Source organism: Podarcis liolepis, assembly GCF_965112155.1.
Source record: "Podarcis liolepis genome assembly, chromosome: 2".
Lineage (NCBI taxonomy): Eukaryota > Metazoa > Chordata > Lepidosauria > Squamata > Lacertidae > Podarcis > Podarcis liolepis.
In genome coordinates, this window is record NC_139555.1 from 12,383,813 (window position 1) to 12,396,563 (window position 12,751).

The window sequence follows — 12,751 nt, forward strand, 5'->3', positions numbered from 1 at the left end:
ATACATCACTACTGGGGAAACCATAGCTTTAACTATACGGACCTTTGTTGGCGAGGTGGTGTCTCTGCTTTTTAAGATGCTGTCTAGGTTTGTCATTGCTTTTCTCCCAAGAAGCAGGCGTCTTTTAATTTCGTGGCTGCTGTCACCAACCGGAGCACTACCACCATGCAAATATATGGTAAACAATTCAGAAATTGGTCCCCAAATGCACGGTTGAGTAAAAAGTGCATCCTGGGTCTGAAAAGGTTGAAGATCCCTGGTCTAGATTTGCCCTGAGAATTGGCGTGCAATCAAGCTGCAGCTGGATCTGCTTAGATCCCATGGGTTAGCTGGTGGTGGTGATAGACATGGACCCAATGATATGTCACGCCCCTAATCTATTTAGATGACTACATAACACACAAATCCTTACTCCATTCTCTCTTCCCTTAACAAAGACTCCAGAGCTTGCACAAACTCAAGTATACAAACCTGGTCCACTTTCCTAAGGTCACCTGTGTGAAGAGAACGATATAACAATAATTGCAAAGCCATTTGCATGTTAAAGTGCTATATAAATGATTAATAATAACAATGCTGTACTCGTTAAAGAAATCAAGGACTTTGGAGACTCAAGGTGATTTTCGGATAGCCAGAGTTTGCGCAGCACTCATTGCAACCCTTGGCTTTATGTAGGTTTGTTTATTCACTGCAGTTTTATCAAGAGGGTTTATTCACTACAATTGTATCCCAGGGTGCTCAGAATGAGAAATATAGTCACACAGGCAACTCAGCCTTGCAACTACCCTGTGAGGTGAACAGAGAGATAATGGCCTGTCGGCATCATAGTTGAGTGACTAAGGTAAAGGGACCCTTGGCCATTAGGTCCAGACTCTGGGGTTGTGGCGCTCATCTCACTTTATTGGCCGAGGAAGCCGGCGTACAGCTTCCAGGTCATGTGGCCAGCATGACTAAGCCACTTCTGGTTAACCAGAGTAGCGCACGAAAACACCGTTTACCTTCCCACCAGAGCGGTGCCTATTTATCTACTTGAACTTTGACGTGCTTTCGAACTGCTGGGTTGGCAGGAGCAGAGACCGAGCAATGGGAGCTCACCCCGTTGCGAGGATTCGAACCACCGACCTTCTGATCGACAAGTCCTAGGCTCTGTGGTTTAACCCACAGCGCCACACGTGTCCCTTCTGATAAGTGACTAAGTGGTATATAAATTCTGTTAAACAAAATAAGATAGCAACAGAGTATGGAAACTCAAAGGATAGACTGGAGGATGAAGATAGGGCGGGAGTTCCCAAACTTAGGTCTCCAGCTGTTTGTGGACTACAACTCCCATCATCCTGAGCTAGCAGGACTGGTGGTCAGGGACGATGGGAATTGTAGCCCCAAAATAGCTGGATACCCAAGTTTGGGAAACCCTGATCTAGTGCCTTGTCTGTGGTAAGGCCTTCCGTTAGTTGCAGTGTTGTCATTTAGGGATGGTACAAGCAACTGACTGCCATTTCCCACCCTTCTGCCTGGTTTGTACTTCAAGTCATATGAGGAAGCATTCCTTGAGAGTACCTGTATTTCTGGCCAGCTCCTCAATTCTGTGCATGAATGACTGTATCCCAAAAGCACACATGGCCTTGCTTCAAAGGAGGTGATGGTTTGACCCCAGTTGATATCATTGCCATACCCTCCAATATCCTGGGAGGCAAAATCAGGATAAAACTTCCTCCCTCCCCATACCCCGCATCCCACCACAAACCAGGAGTCTTGAATTCTAGGCTGTAATAGATGGGGGGGGGGTTCTAGTCCTCATGAATCAAGAGGAAACCTGAAGAATTGTGACATTTAATTCATAGCCTCTCCACAGTTCTTGCCATTCCTAGTTCATGCTCCACTTCTGCTTTTATCCCTCAATATTTGGGGAGACTCTGACCTTATTGCTCAAGCCTAAAAAGAGAACTAAAAAGCTCTGTACGAGAAGCCAACTTCTTCCAAACAAAAGAAGATCGTGCCCTCCAAATATATAACAAAAGCTGGATAAATGGGCACACAAGCCTGTTTATAATAGATTCCTGTCTCAGAATTTTGGGATTATTTGTGCAGAATCCCAGGCACCTTGCAAATATATATGCAAATAGAGGGCAGGTAGGTGGATAGGTAGGTAGATGATGGATAGCTACTGAGATAAAGATAAAGATTAGCTTTCAGTTTTGTATGGGCAGCAGTGGTAATGACTATTAATGTGTTCCAGTTAGTGACTACTACAACACACACTCTCTCTCTCACACACACACATTCACAATACAATTACATTTCATAGCCTCTTTGTCTTAAGAGTGCCAGCCTTTTTTTTTTAACCCCTCTTCTAAAAGTAAAGATAATCAGATGCACGTGTTTAAATTTCTACACAGCCCCCCAAAAGGGAGGGGGAGCACAAACTGATTTATAGGAAGAACCCTCCGCCATAAATCTTATGGCAATATATGTTTTTCAACGTGTGCTGGAGCCTCCCTCAGTGTAAACTTTTCTTCCACCTTCCCCTTAGTGTTGGAAGCAATAAAATATAATCCGGACCTGAAATCCCTCGCTTATGAAATGTTGAGTGATTTTTGTGCGTGTGGTGGTGGGGTTCTGGGGGTGACTGACGAAAAGCTCAAACAGCAGGGTAGCTTGCTGCGTTCACTCTGCTGAACATAAAACGGACCTGCTTTATAGAAACAAACAGAGATTTATCTATTAATATCCTAACATCGATGCTGTTGGTGCTTTACGGAATGACATTTAGAAGACATCTGAAGGCAGCCCTGTTCAGGGAAGTTTTTAATGTGTGACATTTTAATGTATTTTTAATCCAGAGTGGTTGGGGAAACCCAGCCAGATGGGCAGGGTACAAATAAATTATTATTATTATTATTATTATTATTATTATTAATTATTTAAGCAACAACAAAACAAGAGGGAATAGGAAGTTTTTAAAAGAAGGTTTCTGCCCCAAGTAGCTTACAATCTAAATGACTGTAAGGCTTAAGATGCAGCAGTGGCCTTTGTTTTGCTTGGGGATGACCAGGCATGGCTCCAAGTTTCAGAGGACCTCTGGCAAAGTGCTCTTTAATGGCCCCCCATTGTCTCCTCTAACCCAGTAGGAATACCAGTGGCATTGTCAGGCACTGCTGCGATCTGTGGCTTGCCTCTACTTCCAATACCCACAATGCCCAACATAACACCACTACAGGGCATTGTGGGAAATTTAAGATGGCTGATGACTTGCAGTTGCCTGCTACTTCAGTTGGGTGAGCCCAAATCTGGAGGCAGTTGCAGCTGGTGGGCTGGGGTGGGCTCTCCCCCCTGACCTCCTGACAGCTGCATCGCTGCTGCTTAATGGGAAGAGGAGAGAGAAGGTAGGGAGGTAAATGAAGGTAGGGAGGTCAATGCAATGTACAGCGGTACCTCGGGTTAAGAACTTACCGGTAATTCATTCTGGAGGTCTGTTCTTAACCTGAAACTGTTCTTAATCTGAAGCACCACTTTAGCTAATGGGGCCTCCTGCTGCTGCCGCGCGATTTCTGTTCTCATCCTGAAGCAAAGGTCTTAACCCGAGGTACTATTTCTGGGTTAGCAGAGTCTGTAATCTGAAGCGTCTGTAACCCAAGGTGTTGTTGTTTAGTCGTTTAGTCATGTCCAACTCTTCGTGACCCCATGGACCAGAGCACGCCAGGCACTCCTGTCTTCCACTGCCTCTCGCAATTTGGTCAGACTCATGTTTGTAGCTTCGAGAACACTGTCCAACCATCTCATCCTCTGTCGTCCCCTTCTCCTTGTGCCCTCCATCTTTCCCAGCATCAGGGTTTTTTCCGGGGAGTCTTCTCTTTTGAGGTGGCCAAAGTATTGGAGCCTCAGCTTCATGATCTGTCCTTCCAGTGAGCACTCAGGGTTGATTTCCTTAAGAATGGATACGTTTGATCTTCTTGCTGTCCATGGGACTCTCAAGAGTCTCCTCCAGCACCATAATTCAAAAGCATCAATTCTTCGGCGACCAGCCTTCTTTATGGTCCAGCTCTCACTTCCATACATCACTACTGGGAAAACCATGGCTTTAACTATACGGACCTTTGTTGGTAAGGTGGTGTCTCTACTTTTTAAGATGTTGTCTAGATTTGTCATCGCCTTTCTCCCAAGGAGCAGGCGTCTTTTAATTTCGTGACTGTTGTCACCATCTGCAGTGATCAGGGAGCCCAAGAAAGTAAAATCTCTCACTGCCTCCATTTCTTCCCCTTCTATTTGCCAGGAGGTGATGGGACCAGTGGCCATGATCTTCGTTTTTTTGATGTTGAGCTTCAGACCATATTTTTGCGCTCTCCTCTTTCACCCTCATGAAAAGGTTCTTTAATTCTGCCTCACTTTCTGCCATCAAAGTTGTGTCATCTGCATATCTGAGGTTGTTGATATTTCTTCCAGCGATCTTAATTCTGGCTTGGGATTCATCCAGCCCAGCCTTTCGCATGATGAATTCTGCATATAAGTTAAATAAGCAGGGGGACAATATACAGCCTTGCCGTACTCCTTTCCCAATTTTGAACCAATCAGTTGTTCCATATCCAGTTCTAACTGTAGCTTCTTGTCCCACATAGAGATTTCTCAGGAGACAGATGAGGTGATCAGGCACTCCCATTTCTTTAAGAACTTGCCATAGTTTGCTGTGGTCGACACAGTCAAAGGCTTTTGCATAGTCAATGAAGCAGAAGTAGATGTCTTTCTGGAACTCTCTAGCTTTCTCCATAATCCAGCGCATGTTTGCAATTTGGTCTCTGGTTCCTCTGCCTCTTCTAAATCCAGCTTGCACTTCTGGTTCTCGGTCCACATACTGCTTAATCCTGCCTTGTAGAATTTTAAGCATAACCTTGCTAGCGTGCTAAATGAGTGCAATTGTGCGGTAGTTGGAGCATTCTTTGGCACTTCCCTTCTTTGGGTTTGGGATGTAGACTGATCTTCTCCAATCCTCTGGCCACTGCTGAGTTTTCCAAATTTGCTGGCATGTTGAGTGTAGCACCTTAACAGCATCATCTTTTAAAATTTTAAATAGCTCAGCTGGAATATCATCACTTCCACTGGCCTTGTTATTAGCAATGCTTTCTAAAGCCCATTTGACTTCACTTTCCAGGATGTCTGGCTCAAGGTCAGCAACTACACTACCTGGGGTATACGAGACCTCCATTTCTTTCTGGTATAGTTCCTCTGTGTATTCTTGCCATTTCTTCTTGATGTCTTCTGCTTCTGTTAGGTCCTTTCCACTTTTGTCTTTTATTATGGAAATCTTTGTACAAAATGTTCCTTTCATATCTCCAATTTTCTTGAACAGATCTCTGGTTTTTCCTATTCTATTGTTTTCCTCTATTTCTTTGCATTGCTCGTTTAAGAAGGCCTTCTTGTCTCTCCTTGCTATTTTTTGGAAATCTGCATTCAATTTCCTATATCTTTCCCTATCTCCCTCACATTTTGCTTGCCTTCTCTCCCCCGCTATTTGTAAGGCCTGGTTGTACAGCCACTTTGCTTTCTTGCATTTCCTTTTCATTGGGATGGTTTTAGTTGCTGCCTCTTGTATAATGTTACGAGCCTCCATCCATAGTTCTTCAGGCACTCTGTCCACCAAATCTAAATCCTTAAACCTGTTCCTCACTTCCACTGTGTATTCATAAGGGATTTGACTTAGATTGTATCTTGCCGGCCCAGTGGTTTTTTCCTACTTTCTTCAGTTTAAGCTTGAATTTTGCTATAAGAAGCTGATGATCTGAGCCACAGTCAGCTCCAGGTCTTGTTTTTGCTGACTGTATAGAGCTTCTCCATCTTTGGCTTGAAGAGAATATAATCAATCTGATTTCGATGCTGCCCATCTGGTGATGTCCATGTGTAGAGTCGTCTCTTGTGTTGTTGGAAAAGAGTGTTTGTGATGACCAGCTTGTTCTCTTGACAAAACTCTATTAGCCTTTGCCCTGCTTCGTTTTGAACTCCAAGGCCAAACTTGCCAGTTGTTCCTTTTATCTCTTGACTCCTTACTTTAGCATTCCAATCCTCTATAATGAGAAGAACATCCTTCTTTGGTGTCATTTCTATAAGGTGTTGTAAGTCTTCATAGAATTGGTCAATTTCAGTTTCTTCAGCACCAGTGGTTGGTGCATAAACCCAAGGTACCACTGTAAATATATCGGCAGCTGTGCCAAATTGGCTCCACCAGTGCATCTGCACTGCAACAACCCCAATCACCTCCCTCCACAGCAGTTGGGAGGTTGGGTGAGTCTGCTACTGCCTGGAGGAATGTTCAGCACCCAGCCCAGTAAACATTGTTGAAGGTAATGGTAAAGGACCCCTGGACAGTTAAGTCCAGTCAAAGGAGACTATGGGGTTGTGGCGCTCATCTTGCTTTCAGGCCGCTGTTTGTCCACAGACAGCTTTCCGGGTCATGTGGCCAGCATGACTAAACTGCTTCTGGTGCAATGAGACACTGTGACGGAAACCAGAGTGCATGGAAACACTGTTTACCTTTCCGCCGCAACGGCACCTATTTATCTACTTGCACTTTGACGTGCTTTCGAACTGCTAGGTGGGCAGGAGCAGGGACCGAGCAACGGGATCTCACCCCATTGCAGGGATTCGAACCGCCAACCTTCTGACCGGCAAGCGCAAGAGGCTCAGTGGTTTAGACCACAGCGCCACCTGAGACAGTGTCTGGTTAGCTGTCCCAGGATGTTGGGCCTGGGGATGAAAACTTCAGGGAAGAGGAGATATTTCAATAGAAAGGAAAGGTGGATAAGCTATCTCCTCTGGGAGAGGCACCACAGTTTTCTGCTTTAAACATGGCTGCCGTCTTTCTTTTGTACACACTGCTGCGCCATTCATTGAGGGAGAGAAAGCAGCAGGGTGAGAGTGAAGTGAGTAGGAAGAGACCATCCTACTGGGGTGTGTAAGAAAATAAGGAGCATGAAATAGGGTGGGTTGACAGCTTTGGAGACAAAAAGAATTGGGAGTTCATTGGGAGAGGAGTTCATTTTACTTCAATTAAGGTGGAGAAAATGAGAGCAATTTGGTGTTGGCTTGTTTTAATGAGGTAATGTTCTTTATAGGCTTCAAAAGTGAATGCAGAAATAATAAGAGGAAAATGAGATGTAGAGAAGTGAGCAGAAGCCTAAGTGAGGAGTGAGGAACCTGAGTTTGGGGCCCAAATATGGTTCTTTGGGTCTTTCTACTTGTCCCCCAGACCTGCTGCCAAGACATACCCACTCCACCTTGGCCACACCATCATTGAATGCTTTCACCTGTCTGGAATGTTTCCTTGAACTGTGAGAAAGTTCAGACTCTCCAAGTGCCCCTATTTCCCAGGGACAGTCTCCGATTTACAGAAGCCGTCCTAGTTTCTGATTTGATCCTGGAATGTCCTGCTTTTCCTTAGGACGCCCCTATTTTCGTGGGAGAAATATTGGAGGGTATGGAATAGGATGTCCCCAAGGCTTTTTTTCATCTGGAACTCGCCAGAAGTCAGTTCCAGCATCTCTCAGGTGGATGCCATTGCCATTATAAGAGAACAAGGATGGCGTTCATAGTGAGTTCCTGCACCTCTTTTTCTAGAAAAATAGCACTGGAAGTCCCTGTTTTCATTGGAGAAATGTTGGAGGGTATGAAAGCATATTGCTTGCCTAAAAGGAGGATAGAGAGTTGTGTGGTGTGTGTTTGTAGAAACGTTTGACTTTTGCTTGGCTGGAATATAACATATCGTACAAAGAGTCACTTCTGTTGCTCTGCCTACATTATCATTGGACCTCACCAACCACTGATATATGTGGCCCCGGGAAGGATTGTCCAGAATGAAATGAGGCCCTTGGGCAGCCAAAGGTTCCCCATTCCTGGAATACGTGATTGAAGAACGGTTGTGCAGAAATCCTATTGGGCAATCCCTTCTTGCAGATAGCCAGTTGCCTTGGAGAAATACAACAACACCACAAGTCCTGGCGCCAGGGCCAGATTGAGGTTTGATGAGGCCCTAAGCTGCTGAAGGTAATGGGGCCCTTTATATGTCCAGCTGTCCTTTGTCAACAACAAATTGTTTTTTGTGTTTAATATATGCTATATGGTAATTTATGGACCTAATAGGTATCAAAGCCATTTGCACATAACAAATAGGAGCCTACACAACACAAAACACTGATACTGTATGTAGGTTTTATTTTATTTATTTTTTTATCTTATATTTTGAAAATGTGCATCCAGGTTTTTTTCCTTTAAATTTTTTTGGGGGCCCCCAAGAGAGTGTAAATCTGGAACTGCCTGGCGCTTCCCTTCCCAACTGTCTCTTGAGTGTTCAAAAGCAACGTTTGGGAACATGTGGGTCAAATTCGACCTGGTACTGTTTCCCATTTGTCAGCAAGGCTACTTCCCCCAAAAAACACACCCACCTGCAGACCCTCCAAGTGTCCCTATTTTCCAAGGATGTCCCTGATTTAGAGTAGCCATCCGGTTTCTGATTTAATCCTGGAATTGAAGGACCATGCCCCGCTTTTCCTTAGGACATCCCTATTTTCACTGGAGAAATGTTGGAGGGTATGGGGCTCTGCGGCCCCGAGCCATCTGAAGGCAATCCTGTATAGGGAAGGCTTTATTAATGTTTTCTTATGTTTTTATATATGTTGGAAGCTTCCCAGAGTGGCTGGGGCAACCCAGTAAGATGTGTGGGGTATGAATTATAAAAGTATTCTAAGTCTAATTATAATTATAATTATTAAATAGGATGTCCCTATTTCCATCGGAGAAGTGTTGGAGGGTATGTATTACTATGTACTGCTCACCTGTGTCAAAGTCTATTGCCGTGCTGGATTTACATATAAGCTAAACAAGCTATAGCTTAGGGCCCCACTCTCTTGGAGACCCCCCAAAAAAATTAAAGGGAAAAAACCTGGATGCACATTTCCAAAATATAAGATAATAAACAAATAAAATAAAACCTGCATACAGCAACAGTGTTTTTTGCTTTGTAGGCTCCTGTGATGTAAGTAATGGGTCCCGCCTGCTATCCTGCTCCCTAAAATATCACAGGTTCACTCATTTCTCTATATAGGATGCCTACATTCTGCATGGACTGGTTGCATGCCAACATGTGCAAATGGCTTTAGATACCTATTAGGTCCATAAACTACCATATTCCCATATTCAACACAAAAAGCAGCAACAATTTGTTGACAAAGGACAGCTGGACATATAAAGGGCCCCATGACCTTCAGTAGCTTAGGGCCTCATCAAACCTAAATCTGGCCCTGGTCTATTGCACTATTATTGCGTCCATGACATGTTGCGGAATGCACCAGTATGGAAGGGACCACGAAGTAATGCTGTGGGGATGAATGGGGGAAGGAGAGGAGGAAGAAGAAGAACTAAATGTGGAAATAGTAAGAGGGGAGAGAGAGAGAGAGAGAGGAATGGGAGGCAGGAAAAAGAACAGAAAAGCTGAAATGATAAATAGAGGAGGGGGGAACGGGACAGCGAGAGAATGAGACACAAAGATGAAGGTTAAGAAAGAAGGACACAAAAAAGAGCAAGAGATTGGGAGAAAGAATGACAAAGGAAAAGAAAAATGAGAGAAGTGGGGATAAAAAGAAAGAGCAGACAAAGGAGCAGGGAATGAGATCCGAGGGGACAGAGGAGGGTGGTTTCTCCCCCTCGAGGGGCTTTCACCCTTAGATATCCTCCAGAAGCGGAGGGATTCTCCCACCCTCCCTTTCTCTTTCTTCCGTTTGCTCTCTCTCTTTTTTTATCTGAATAATTAAGTCATCTGAATTGCTATGATTTACCATTTCCAATGATAAATAGTCGTTACAGGAGTTAGCCAGTTGGCAGATCTTTAGCTTGAAGTTATAATTTGTCAAACTGCCACTAGATTCATGTTTTATGCTAATGAAGGTAGACTTATTGACTCAGGGTTAGGCAGTGACCGGGTCACCGCTGCCCTGAGGCAAGACGGAGGTCAAAAGGTCAGAGGTGAAAGGAAGAGTGGGCCTGTATGGATTTTCTGTAAGGCAGTTGTGATTTTGTAAGAAGGCCTGTCTAAATGATATCAGGAAGCGGGGAAAACTTCCACTGAAAGTGGGTGCTGTGACTTTTTTTTTTAACAAACATGTCACAAAAGAGTGGTACACGCTGTAGTCTTTTACTGCTCATTCCAGGTTGCACTAGCCCTCTGTCCACTTGCTAAAGTGCATCTTGAACTGCAAAAGAAACAGCTTGGTCATGGCGCTATTGTTTTTCTTTAAAGCTCTTGCTCTAAGCTATGTGAATACTTGTGGTTTGTGTGTGTGCACATGCATATGCTGGAAGAAATATCAACAATCTCAGATATGCAGATGACACAACCTTGATAGCAGAAAGTGAGGAGGAATTAAAGAACCTTTTCATGAGGGTGAAAGAGGAGAGCGCAAAATATGGTCTGAAGCTCAACATCAAAAAAACAAAGATCACGGCCACTGGGCCCATCACCTCCTGGCAAATAGAAGGGGAAGAAATGGAGGCAGTGAGAGATTTTACTTTCTTGTGCTCCATGATCACTACAGATTGTGACAGCAGTCACGAAATTAAAAGACGCCTGCTTCTTGGGAGGAAAGCAATGACAAACCTAGCCAGCATCTTAAAAAGCAGAGACATCACCTTGCCAAGATAGGTCCGTATAGTTAAAGCTATGGTTTTCCCAGTAGTGATGTGTGGAAGTGAGAGCTGGACCATAAAGAAGGCTGATCGCCAAATAATTGATGCTTTTGAATTCTGGTGCTGGAGGAGACTATTGAGAGTCCCATGGACTGCAAGAAGATCAAACCTCTCCATTCTGAAAGAAATCAGCCCTGAGTGCTCACTGGAAGGACAGATCATGAAGCTGAGACTCCACTACTTTGGCCACCTCATGAGAAGAGAAGACACCCTGGAAAAGACCCTGATGTTGCGAAAGATGGAGGGCACAAGGAGAAGGGGACGACAGAGGACGAGATGGTTGTTCTCGAAGCTACCAGCATCAGTTTGACCAACCTGCGGGAGGCAGTGGAAGACAGGAGTGCCTGGCATGCTCTGGTCCATGGGGTCATGAAGAGTCGGACACGACTAAATGACTAAACAACAACAACAAGAACAACAAGAACAACAACAACAACAACACATGCATATGCAAGCATGTACCATCAGACCTTCCAAGTGTCCCTATTTTCCAGGGACAGTCCCCGATTTACAGAAGCCATCCCAGTTTCTGATTTGATCCCAGAGTGTCCCGCTTTTCTTTAGGATGTCCCCACTTCCATCGGAGAAATGTTGGAGGGTATAGAGCGGCCACAGGCAAACTCGGCCCTCCAGATGTTTTTGGACTACAACTCCCATCATCCCTAGCTAACAGGACCAGTGGTCAGGGATGATGGGAATTGTAGTCCCAAAACATCTGGAGGGCTGAGTTTGCCTATGCCTGGTATAGAGTTATGTGACACACACCCCCCAAGCCAAGGAGATAACTAACTATACCACCTTTAGAAGACATCTGAAGTCAGCCCAGTATAGGGAAGTTTTTTATGTTTCATGTTTTATTATGTTTTTATATATGTTGTAAGCCCCCCCAGAGTAGCTGGGGCAACCCAGTTAGATGGGCGAGGTATAAATAATAAAGTTGTTGTTGTTGAATAGGACATTCCTATTTTCATCGGAGAAATGTTCGAGGGTATGCACCATTGCAACAACCTTAAGTGAAAGTTGATGTGGCACCATGGCTCAGATGCTGCCAGCTAAGTTAGGAACTCGCAAGGTGGTCTTAGCCAAGCCACTCTCCTCTCAGCTTCATCCCTGTCCCCTCCATCTGTAATGTAAAGGAAATAACACTGACCTGTCATACAGGTTGTTAGGATTGTTGAGGAATATGAAGCAAGGGTAGAGGCTTCAGTGCTACATGAAATGGAATATCACCCTCATCACCTGATGTCTCCAATGATCCTCTGTGCAAGAACAACAGGAGCCCTCTTCAGGTGTTCGCTCAGGTGAACAAGGAAGGGTGAGAACATGCTGACAAGCCAGTCTCCTTCAGCAACATCACCTTTCCTTTATTGCCCTTGCTGAGTTGGGCATCTTCTGAACCTGTGTGTGCTCTCCTCTACTGATAGAGATTCCTCCTGTACTTTAGAACCCTGGTGATGCAGTGTTCTAAATCACTTGGGGATCTTAGCCAATAGCAATGGGTGAAACTGCCAGTTTTGATTCTTCCTAGTTTCTCATTTTTTCAGTCCTTATGCCAGTTCTTCACATTTTCAGCCTGTCATTTTCTTTTTAAAGAAGGTCCTCACAAGAATTGTTCGACATTTTAGTGCATTTTTCTTCTGACACACACATTTTTAGATGAAATTTTACTTAATAAAGCTAATTTCCCCATATATATATAGCATTTTATGTTCTATTTTCTATGCATTTTGAGGAAAGTTTTCCCTAACATGCACATTTTGTACACAATGGTTGGAGAACTGCAATGTGAAATTCAGAGATGTACCAGTTCCAGGAATAGCTGTGTTTCGATTCACTCATTGTTTTGAGAAATGCACCTTGGATGGTTTCTAAGTAAAATGTGGACAGAAGTGATTTTTCCTTGATCCCTAATACAGTGGTGCCCCGCAAGACGAATGCCTCGCAAGACGGAAAACTTGCTAGACGAAAGAGTTTTCCGTTTTGGAGGTGCTTCGCAAAACGAATTTCCTATGGGCTTGCTTCGCAAGAC